Source organism: Anomalospiza imberbis, chromosome 3 (assembly GCF_031753505.1).
Source record: "Anomalospiza imberbis isolate Cuckoo-Finch-1a 21T00152 chromosome 3, ASM3175350v1, whole genome shotgun sequence".
In the NCBI taxonomy this organism is placed as follows: domain Eukaryota; kingdom Metazoa; phylum Chordata; class Aves; order Passeriformes; family Viduidae; genus Anomalospiza; species Anomalospiza imberbis.
In genome coordinates this window covers 23428796-23441386 of record NC_089683.1, presented here as the reverse complement: position 1 = coordinate 23441386, position 12591 = coordinate 23428796, and positions in this window count along the sequence as shown.

Below are 12591 nucleotides of genomic sequence, written 5' to 3'. Positions count from 1 at the left end.
AATGCAGTCTCATCCTGTAAGAGGCCTTTTTCTTACAGTAGAATTATAATCTTTTGAAATACATTACTCAAATATATTAGTGGTAGCCAATACTTATTTGATACAAAGGGAAATGTCAAGTATATTATTCAGTAGCTGTTCATCCTGTTCCAGAGACAATAATTAGTGGTATAATCAGGTAGAAAATTGCTGCAATGAAGAATTCACTAATAGAGTATCATTAGCTCCCTCAGAAAGTTACAGTACTTTTTTGGAATCACAATCACTCTGTTACTAGCTGCCAAAGAGTGTTTTTGCAAGTGTATTGTCAATGACAACTCTCAAAAGTACCCTTCAGTGGACAGCAAAAAAACTGAAAAAGCAGTTTTCTCATTGAGTAATGATTGCTCTGGATAGACCCTGTAGCACAGTATAATACAAACACAGAACTGAATGATTTATTTATAGACCCTTGGTTTTAATGACTCACCAGCTATTCCAGTGGTTTGTGAGCTACTTGACATGTTGGGGTATTTTAAATTGAAAGTTACTGCAAGAAAGAGTAAAGGCCATCCTCTAGTACAAATCCTATGAGATTTTTAGAAACTTGAAATTTAGAAAAGGCTTACTTTTAGATCCCCTTTCTTCTCTCAAGGCAGATATCCTAAAGAGAAAAGTGTGGGACAAAAGGTTGTTATCCAGGTCCCACTGAGACATGCAAAAGATTTGAAAGGATAGGTTCAGTATTCTTCATTGTTGGTTACTCAGGGAAAGGACATTTCCCAATGGCATCAAGAAACCACCGGTATTATCTGTAGCATAAAAACCCCAAGATCTCTGGCAAATTACAGGTACAGTATGTGATAACATTCATCAGACTCATCAGGGAACTGATAGGAATCAGGCTGTCTCAGTGAGCAACAAGCAAACAGCAAATTAAATTATAGCTTCTCTATCTCCTATGGTGTGTCAGTACATTTAAAAATTAAGAATTTAGATGTCCCCTTATTCCATTTTATTCTCTGCATTACTCAGTGTAAAGACAAACTTGTTGCACTGGCTCTGTACTCTGTGACATAAATTTACACTGTGATGTACCAATCTAGCCCTGATAAACTGTACAGGAAAAAAAGATCATTACTAAACATAGGAAAGAAACTATGAATGATAAGGGACTTACAGGAAGTTAAATAACCTCAAAATCAAATGTAATTTTTCTTTAGTTTTCAATGACTTGGAGGTTCTACTTTCAATCTAGTCGTGTAAATTCAGATTTACTAAAAGCTGAATCAAATTCACAGTTTTTTAAGTACCTCATTTCAGTTTGAAATTCTAGTCAGTGTGCCTTCAGGTGAAGATTCATCTCTCCTATCCTCTGACACAATACAGAGATACGTAAATTAAGACCTAAGCTGCCTCATATTTCTGATTACAGACAATAAAAAATTAGTGATAACTCCAGAAGCATTACAAATCCTAAATGATCAGAGTTGAGGTAGGGCCAGGAAGACGAGGCTCCAAACCTGACCACTGCAAAAAGTGCTGCAAGATTTGATCAGGTGAACAATTAAGAATGCAAGAAATGGTAAGGTATTGACTTGGGATTTTATTTAGAAGTTGAGCCCAGTAAGTGGTTTGACTATATGGATTGTTCTGTAAGAAGAATCACTTATAAGCAGAGTGCTTCCTACGAGGCTCACTCAAGCAAAAATATTTATTTACTTTCCTGAAAACTAAGGCTGGATTGTTTCTTTCTGAAATTGATGTTTAAATAAAAATCTTGATTTTAAATGTCTAAAAATTTGATTAGTAATTATTTAATACTGCAAATGTGACCTGTTCAGTTAACTTTTCTTCCTCAAATGAATTTGGATTAATTATAAAAATTCCTTTTGCTATGCATTTTGAAAACATATTTGATAATCATAGAATGATAGAATGATTTGGTTAATGATCCTGAGAAAAATTTTAAATGTCAAAGAATATTTACTTTTCAACTTTTGAATGGGGAATAGCTTTTTCACTTCATTTTTTCACAGAGTAGATTCTCATTTTTCAACCATCTTAACATATCAAAATATTGCAAAGTTAGGAAGGGCTCAGAATTACACAGTACCAGGCACTCGACAAAACATCATCACAGCAACATTCTGCAAAAACAAAATGAGAGCCCTTTTCCTCCAGCACAGAGACCTGCTGCCACATCTCCTTCCACAATCTATTATAGAGTGTGCTTTTCATCAGAAGCAGATGTCTATATGAACAAAGTAATTTGAATGCTTTTTAATTTATTTTCCTTCAAGATTTTCTTTACAATGCTGAAGCTTTAAAAATTGCCCCAGTCTAATGTAAAATCTGTAGGAATTAATTCCAGCTTCTCTGTAAATTGTCTCTGGGATTTGCAGTGCATTTTGCATTTTTCTTCTGCTCCTGTTGCTAACTGCTTTCTGTTTCTGCTGGAAACCCATCATTTTTTTGAGTAATTATACTATCTCTTTATGTGTATGATGATCAGCTTTAGTACATTTACCATCAGTTTCTTCTCCCTGCCCCATGAATCCATAACATTCCTCTCTGTGGTGCCTGATAAAATAAAGACTTAATGTAAAAAGCTCCATCATAGATATAAGGGAAAAGGATTGTTTGCTGTAGGAGTAAAGCAGACAGTCTCAGTATAGCAGTGGCACTGGAAAAAAATGTGCAAGCTGTAAATTTTAATGAGGAGCATGTTTTACAGAAAGAAAAGACTTTACTTTTTATTTGTAGATATTAGCTTGCATAGGGCCTTCATTCTGCAATGTAAAACTGACTAAAAGGACCCCTTCTGCAATGAGAAATCAAAATCCGTTCTCTTTTAAGAAGTTTTCTTTTATGTATGGACCACCAAGAAAGAAACTTCCAAACAAGGCTTCTCTGTTCCTGCCGAGGTTTGAATTGAAATCTCTCCTCACATTTCCTGAACTGCAGGTGAGATATCAGCCTCTCACTCTGTCGGCCTTAGAGATCAGCATGGAACTGGCTTAAGGTGGCTTGATATAGATTTGCTATTTGCAAATTAAAATCCTTCATCTCTGAAAAGAATCCAAAATAGAATACAGTTCTTTATTAACTGTGGCCCTAAAGTTTTTAATGGCTCTTACCTCAGAGGATCTTTCAAGAGTTGTCTTTTCAGACCTATTATACAGCCCTAATTATTTCAGGTGTTAGAGCACATATGTGAAACTATTGGGGTAGCTCATGCAAACTTAGGATCTTAGGGCTAAGAAAATTTATGGCCAGATATATAAGACCTGTGAGGTTTTTTTCCCCAAAGAAAATAGTTTAGAAGGAATAACTTGAGAAATGAGCACTGAATTTCTTACCACTATCAGATAGAGGGACTAGATCATGGACTATCTTAAAGCATTTTACATTATTTGCAGTTCAACTACATTTATCTGTCCCTGACCTATGCACTTCAGTCTGCAGAAGTCAAGACCTTTCCTGAAATGTAAAACAATTAGATAAAACACCTGTCCCAGAAGGAAATTTTGCAACTAGCATATCTTCAATTTTTTTTATTTTCTATTTTTCAAACCTAATTCCTTTTTTAATTTTATAATTTTTCAGGATTTACATGTTTTATATTTACTATTGTAGCACATGAATTTGCCATGTTGTATCCTCATGATTGACAAGTTGTTAAGTAATTCTTGTTGTCTGTTACCATGAAAGGCTAATCTCTTTGGGGTGGCTTTTTTGAGCTCCTGCTTTCCCAGATAATGTCTGGAGGTCACCATCATTCATCTGTAGGCTTTGCACTTTAAAAAATGACAGACTGTGATAAGACAGGGGCTGCTCTCTGACTGTTTCCAGTGGGTGATTCTTTCTGACAGGGCATTCCCCTGACAGTGAAATTCTGCTAGAACATTTCAGATTAAAATGACTTCTAATACTTCAAAATTTTCTAGAACTTAAACAAGGTATGAACATTGGGAATGAGGTTCTGTTTTTATCATAGTGAAGAATGCCTTAGAGGACAAAAACATTGATGCTACCATGTGATTCTACTAGGAATAAGATATTGGCCCTTCATGAGGTAGTTGAATTCAAACAAGCTAAAGCAGAGATATGAGAGAAAATCAAGTTCCATCTTTCTTTCCATAATCAGGAAAAAAAAAAAGTGTCCTGTGTATAAGTACTTGAAGTAGTCCAGATCCTTTCCAAAGCTGGGATAAAACAAGGCTCCGTGGGCTCTAGTTCGACCTGTGACAGAGCTTGAAATCCTTGTATAGTTAAAAATATACATCAGTGAGCATGTCCTGTACAATTCCAACTGCTGAAGCTTGATTTCCCAATTTTTTACCCGAAGGAGATGAAGCTGCTTTATAGCCTGTGCTAAACAGAGCAGATGTTCAGAGGGCCTTTTGGGCTTCCAGTTGTAACTGAAATGGCCTACTTTGCAGTCTTGTGTTTCTGTGATTCTGAAGGAATAAGTCTCATTCAGTCTCTGTGACGTACCACATATTACAGAGGATGTGTGCTCTGACATTGCTCTTCTACCTATGTGCAAATCAGAGAGTTTCATTAGGCAGATCAACCAAGAGTCAGAGACTTCTGTTGGCTACCAACTGGAGAAAATGGGATGATGAGAGGAATCAGTGAAGGTTGGAGGCATCTGCTGCTGTTCCTTACATTTGCTTGGGGGCATTTGCATGAAAAAGGAGGTGTATCATAAATGGCATGATATTCCAAGTATTTAGAGTATTTGCTCTAAAAAAGAAAAAAGAGGCTGCTTAAGGAGCTGACAGAAAGAATTTAGGTCTGTGTATGATGCATGCTGTAGATAAGAGAATTGAGACACAGTGGTGGTTGTTAGCAAAACAGTGTACATGGGAAAAAGAAGCTACAGGCAGGAGAGAAGCTAGCAGAGCATTGACACGGTGGGAACAGCCACACACTAACCACAGGCTGCTCTGAAGAAGGGTGGCAGAGCACTGGGAGCAGCCCTTGGAGCAACACATGTACCCTTCCAGCAAGGAAGATCTAGGACTACTTCTGTGGGCTAAGGTGTGTTTTCTATCAGGACTGTACCAGGAAGGATCCAGTCAGTCTGTGCTCCTGTAAAAGGCAAAATGTCTGCCACACTCTAAGGTCTGTTCCTGCACATGTCTGTGAAGCACAGACTATCTGCACCTGATAGCTTGTCACAGCTAAAATGCATTGCCATCATGCTCCTCATGTGCTACAGATCTCCTATTAATTTTTGTGAGTGTTTTCCCACATATTTTGAAAATTATTATGGAAGTATAGGTTATATTATGATAACATGCAAAGGCCTCTATCCGTATTTCTATTTTCTGTCTTGTTCTTTTCGCATTGCTGGTACAGAAACAGCGTGGGAGAAAATCCAATACTGCACAGTCTGTGGTTGTGTGCCAAAGTCGTTAAGCAGCAAAATCAGGCCCACTGTTAGTGATGGCAGTCTGTAAAACAGGAATAATTTTCTATTGAATACCTGATTGAATTACTCATGAATTGCTGCTCTGCTGAGAAAATGATATTGGTGGTTGGCAGGTGGTCACCATTTATATTTGCCAGTGTATTATCTGAATTTGCCTGTCAGGTGACTGCCTGGTTAGCCCCTTCCCAGTATAAATAACTATGTATTTCAAAATGTGACAAATAATAGTAATAAACTTTATAGGAGAAAAAAATCATTTTTGCTGCTACAAGGAATAGCACTTAACCTAGACATTTATCTACTGCTTAAAAAAAAAAAAACTAGGCTGAGCGGATGATAATGTATTCCAGTGGTTTGAAAAAATAAAAAGGAGGAAGATTCACTTTTTTTCCCCCTTCCTTCTTCTTGTAGCTACAGTTTAGAATAGTTTTGCATTGAATTGGTATTTTATTTTGTTATGCTTATGAAGTTTGATGATTTAAACAACCCTTGCAGTAGTATCATTTTGTTCAGTGAGCCAGACATTGCAAAATTATGCATTTTAATGTAATTGAGATAATTTTGCCTGATAGCTGGTGGAAAATTACATAAAAATTTGTATGCATTGGCCAACTCATTTAATGTGATATGTCACTTTTCCAGATGATCGGCATTTTTTCCTGGTACTCCAGTGCTGTGTAGCAAATCAACATTTTTCGTACTTTGTCTCTAATATTAAAATAATGAACAACATAATACTTCCCAAGGAAGAAATGCATTGCTCAATTTACCTTTGGCAAAATGTAGCCATTAGGAACAGTGCTTTCTCAGCTGCTCTTTGGAGGGAAGGGCCAGTATACTGTTAATAGATAAAAGGGTTTCATTCAGACCACAGAAAACTTATGTCATGTAACACCTGGCTGTGAGCCTCTCTTTGTTCCACTGTGAAGCAGTGGAGCAGATTCCTCTCATTTCGCTGCCACTGCTCAAAGTGTGCATTACATCAGCTGGACTGAAAGAGTTAAGTAAGCTGTTTGTGGGGATACCCTGACCATGACAGATTCTCAAAATGTGTAGGATGTCTTCCACAATGATCCTTTATCCTTTTGGTTATAGGGAGCTTTTGACAACAAGCAATATATCTCTTTTTACAGGCACCAACCACAAAAGTGTAAAGTTCAGTGACTGGAAGGAAGGAGTAATACCAGGTCTTATAGATAACCTTTTGTCAGGAGAGGGAAATACAAGGCACCCATTTGCAGAGATTCAGTACTGAGATCATTGGCTCAAATCCAACTCAGATCTGCGCCATCATTGGAGCTGGTGTGCCCAGTGCCAGTGGTGTACATGCTCCACCTCTAAAGAGAGGAGCATCAGTGTCCAGCAGCATCCATCCAGCAGTGTCCATCCATGAAATGCACTACCAGCACAATATGAACTATTTTTATCCTGGTATCAACAAAAGATATGGTGGATCCTTAAACCGCAGCCTTTGGGGTTTTAGAGAAAGACTAGGGAGCTCTCACTTTAGACATCAGCTGGCCAGAAGAGGCAAGGCCGAAACAGAAAATTTTAACAAACCAGTGGCCACTACTGCTACTACCACTGTTTAGATCCCTTCACTGTCAGAGCACATACGAGTGACCACAGAAAGAAAGACCAGGTAAACAATCCAAAACAATTTCTCTCAAAGTGCTTTATATTTTTTTTTCCTGCAAGAGTTGTTAAAGTTGTGGCCAAAATAACTTCGACAATGGTCTTTCAGCTTCTTGTGTCAGAGCTGGCAATCTGAATTCTACTCTGGGGCTGAGACCAATGCAGAAATCACCATCCAAAAGCTGCTCTTGTTGCAGGGTCTCAGTGAGAAGCTGACATCAAAGAGAAACCTCTCAATGAGGATCTCTCTCAGTATGCCCTTTCTTGGTTTGAGACAATGTGGTTACCTAAGGGAGAACTTTTTGCTGAGGTAGTGCCTACAGCCTAACACAAGATAGAAGGACAACTGAATTGAAATAAGGTCATTTTTCAACAGAAATGTTTTGCATTACATGTCTTTGCCAGATGTATGTGCTTTTTGACTTGCTTTGGAAGTCAAAAAGCACATACAATTGCTTTCCATTCATTTTTTGAATGGAAAATTAGTCATTTTGTGAAGATATTCCTTAAAACAACATTTGGAATATGTGCAAGTAGGTAAGCTCATAATTCAAACGCATGGAATTCTATGCGGCATTAAGCATGAATTTCACAGCACTTATTTGAAGCCAGTTCTGATGGTCTTATTACTGAAATTCAGAACAAATAATTTAATGGTGAATGTAGTAATAGCAATTATGCTAAATATACTCTGTAGAGCCTTCCCATTGCAGACTCCTTTAACCAAGAGGGCAGTTTTGTAAAAAGAAATGTATTAAAACAGTTTGCAATGAGGCTTGTCCCTGGGACACCCTCTACACACCCCCTGCCCAGACAACCTTATGCATTAACAGTGATTCACAGGATAGAGGAAGCAAACAAGTATCCTACAACATGTTCCCCAACTGTGCGCTGTGAGGCTAATCTGAAGAGACCTCTAGTCCAAAGAACTTTATTTTTTGATTTTAAAGTGAATAATTGTACACGGTAGTCTCGAAGAAAACTGGGGCATTGATTTCTGTATTCAAAAACTCTTGAAATCTTGAGATCAAAATAACTTGTTTACTGATGATACTAACATAAGGTTTAAATAAGAAGACAGGTGTGGGCCAATAAGGTTGGGATCTTACTCATATAGTCTTGACTCCTGTTGTTACCACTAGCTGCATCAATTAGGATGTATTTTATCAAATCAGAGAAGGTACTTGTACCCTCACTAGATCTAGCTTTCAGTCTTTGAACGCCTTGCTGAGTCAAGGTCTGAGTTCGTAGCTCTTACATGATTCCTAATGTCTGTTAAGGTTAAATAATATACATTAATCCAAATATTAGTCAAAACCCTCAAACAAGCAGCCTTGCTAATGTACAGATGCATCAATCTATTTAAATATGGTTTAAAGGAAGTTATCAATACTGAAAAATATTCCTGTTGGAAAGGTTTAGAGGCTAATAGACATTGCTATACTTCTGAGAGTATGCCGAAAATGGTGATAAATGCCAAAGATGTGAAGTGTAGAATAATATCAAGAAATGTAATGTACTTGATCTTCTCATTACAAAAGTAGTGTTGCGTAGTCAGAGTTGGTGTAAATATCCTGAAATGGTTCCAATCTGCCTAGATTAAGCATCCAGCTTTCACAAAGGTATCTCTAAATGCATCAAGTAAGCAGATAATCTCTGTCTACCTTAGATGCCTTAACTGATGCAGGTAGTTTTTTCCACTGGAAGCTTCCAGAAGAACATTTTTCTCTCCATCATCTAAAAAGGATCTCAGGAACATATTAGAAATCCTGTGAGATATGCCTGGCACATGCAAATCTATGTCATACAGTAACTCTAGCACAGTTTTCCAAAATATAGCTTCTGAACAAGTGCCAGTGCAATGGTGATTTGTTAGTGAATTCTAAGACTCAGTATATTCATGAATGTAATCTGGGTGAATAATTCCTCTAATATTTTAACCTTATTGAATGTATCAGGTTTCATAGCTACCTATCTTTTTTGATGGGAATTTGGAGCTGTAGAAAAGAATTCAACACAGTCCCTCTGCAGCAGATAGGCACCAGATCAACTCCCCTTTCCTCCTTATACCGTGTCACTGTTGCAGTCTTTCAACAGAAACTGGCATCAGTCATACTGTTCAGGTGATCAGGTTTATGCAACTGTCTAAAATTTGAAACTGAAAACTCCAAACATGGGAAAAGCAAAATGTATTTTCAAAAAATCTTTGTGAAATGCAGTTTTAGAAATAGTTGAGTTGGCATGACTGAGAGGGAAGTAAGTTCTGATAGAGAACGGGCAGAATGGAATAGGGTCTGAACAGAGGAGCTTAAGCTAGGTCTGCGGCTTACTGAATTAGTAATCTGGAATGACAGTTTGGGAGATTTCTCTAAAGCAGGACAGAAGATCTGAGTCTCATCAGCAAACCAACAATGCATTTCAAAGACTAATCGGTTCCCTAAACAGTGACCAAACCTCTTCTTAACTCTGCTATGAAGTATGGTGTAGATTTCTGTCAGGTGTATCTGTTTATGAATGCAAATATATTCATGGCTTTTCTTCATCTGAGCGGAGCAGCAGTAGAATGACAAAGGTGTAGATGCTTTGGTCTGGGAGTTACTTCTGAGAACTAAGGTGCTACATTCCACTGCATGACATTTCTTTTGACGGCAAAATTAACAGTTTGAGAAGAATGATTCCTGATACACAACTGAATGTTAGATGAACACAAGTTTCCTGCTCTGAGGAACTGTAAAACTTGTATGTAAAGGAAAATGTTATGCACAGACTTCCTAGTGGTAAAGGCAAATGAATCTCTCTATCAGCCTGTGCTGTCAATGCTTATTTATCCAAAAGAGCAGCTTATTATGAAATGGCACTTTTGAAAGACCCAGAGGGAAGGATTTAGACAGGCATTTAGAATTCAGTAGCATAAATAGGAAAGGAGAAGTTGTCATCTTCAGAAACATCCTACCAGTAGTGCTTGCATATAGCATTTCTCTCTGCTTTAAATTACAATACTGTCATTTCTGAAAGGAGAACAGGGGTTGAATGTTGATTTTCTTAACTGATTTAACTGTAACCTAGAGAAATATATCTCTACAGCGATCCAGGAAAGATTTGCACTATATGTTTATCCTTGAATCTCTATAATTTTGGACAGAGGATTTCTAGTTTCACCAATTAATTATTAACAAAAAAGCTAGAACATTTGTGGCTCCCTATGATTGCTTGCTGGCAGGGTTATCTGGAGAACAATAAAATGCTATTTCTCTGTAGAATTACTTTCACTACAAAGTATGGTGGCACTCATAAAGTTTGAGAAAAAGATTTATTTCTGGCTTCTGCTTTACTGAAGGTTATGCTGAGTTACAGGGAGAATTACCATGCAGTCATGCACAAAACTGCTTTGCTTTCAATCCATTCAATTAAGTCAACATGGAGATTCTGCTCCATACCAGCCTTCCTTGATTCTGTACCTACTTGCACCTTGTGACCCAACTGCTTGCCTATATTTGCTGTGTACACAGTCCAATTTGAATGTATGGGATGCCCAGACACTGTTATATCTATTTCAGGAGACACACAGTGGCACTTTTTCTATAGCAGACACTGCTCAAAGAAAAAGGGCTTCAACTCCATTAAGAACCATGGTTAATGTCATGCTTGCATTCCGCAGCTCTCCCTCGAGCATGTTACAAAGAGAGTCGTACATTCCTGCCTGGATAGTTCACAAAACCTATTTTCCTGGACACAAATGTTTGTGACTATACCTGTACAGTGGAATTTATGAATATGGAAGTGTAAGTGCTTTGCTAAAACAAGGACATAAGGAGTCCAGGTAATGGAAAATTTATCACTTTCACTGATAAGCTATCCTAGTGGTTTATGACTCTAATTTTAAGGAGTCATATTTTCAGTGTAAACTTTGCAGATTTTATTTTTGAAGTATCTGGTGACTTTTTCATATCTGAGAGTTTTGCCATACGTAATTAAATCTCATATAAGCTTGAAAAGTAAAGCTTACCTGTGATCTGAATTGAAAATTAGTCTTAGTTGAGCCTTCTGCTTAAAGTATATTTTATCCTACAAATGCATTAATTTACTTTGCTGCTAGTCAATTAACTGTCAAGGTATATCAGTAGTCCAGTCTTCTGAACTATATCCATATCTAAAGACTGGGGATAACTCCTTTTCCAAGTATTATCAGATGTTATGAAGAAAGAAATTAGGTCTTCTCACCAGCTCAATGGAAGAGACAGCTGACATACCATCAGAAAAATGTTACTGCTGCAATTTATTCCTCTCACAGAAATTTAGTAAGTAAACATATCTGAAGATGTTGAAAGATTTAGAAATTAATCACAACAAAGTAAATGAAACAAAACCCCCATAATTGCTTCTAGCCTATCAATTTTTTTTAATATCAACTCATTAATTTGTTAACTTTAAAATTAGGTGGAAATCATGTTCTTGCAATTTAGGATTAAGAGGTGAGAAAAATAATGATTTACAATTAAGGTATCTCAAATAAATATAAATATGTCTTTAATACAAAAGGCTTTAAAAGATACACCAAGAGGAATGAAAAGATTCAGAGCAAGACTTATTTGTCATGCTCTTAGTTTTCATCTAGATCTACCCATGTGGATTTGTGTAGGGTGCTCAATCAGATATTTCTTTGCAGAGACAATTTTTATTATCTCCTCTTTTCATTTTATTTAATATTTTTTCAGGTTATTTTCTGCTTCAGAACTGGTTGAAAAAAAAGTGAAAAATAAAATAAATACCAGCACTTTTTTTAAGATGAAATAATAATCTAAATGCTGAGGTATTTTTACATTACCGCAATTCTAAATAATCATTGCTGAGATAAATTTAGTACATATTAATTCCTGTGTTTGAGCTTTTAGACTATATTGATCACCTGAGTACTTAAGCTGTAAAATTCTACATATACTTTGTAATTTAATACAGTGATATACTTCATTATTTATCACTGGGAATGGGTAAAGATTTAAGCCTCCAGCATGATGTGTTCCATAACTTTAAATGCATCTTTTCCAATGTACACTTCTCCCTAGTAACCACAGATCTGCCTCTCAGTAAGCTCATGAGTTTGCAAAGTGAGGTTAATGGTACACAGCTTCCACTGGGAACTTTCCAACACATAGGGAGTGTGATGCTGCAGAGCTGGTCAAACAACTAATCCAATGATCACACCAAAACAGCTGTTGGTACATCATGAAAAAGTGATCATATGGAAGCAATTAACAAAAACATGCCTCAAAAGGCAACTTAAAATACTTTGCTTTAAAGAACTTGTAAGAAATCTACACATCTGGGCAGGTGGTTCAGATTGTAGATTTGTCCACTGAACTAACCATATTCTATTTCCTTTAATGTCAGTTGTTAATGAAAAAGGTAACTTGGAAAATGAAGTTTGACCCATTATTTTGGGCATCTATATTAGAAAGAATAAATTATATCCTATAATTGACCATTTTTACTTAACAGTTAGGGACTGGTTAAGAAATACATAGATGTCTACAACA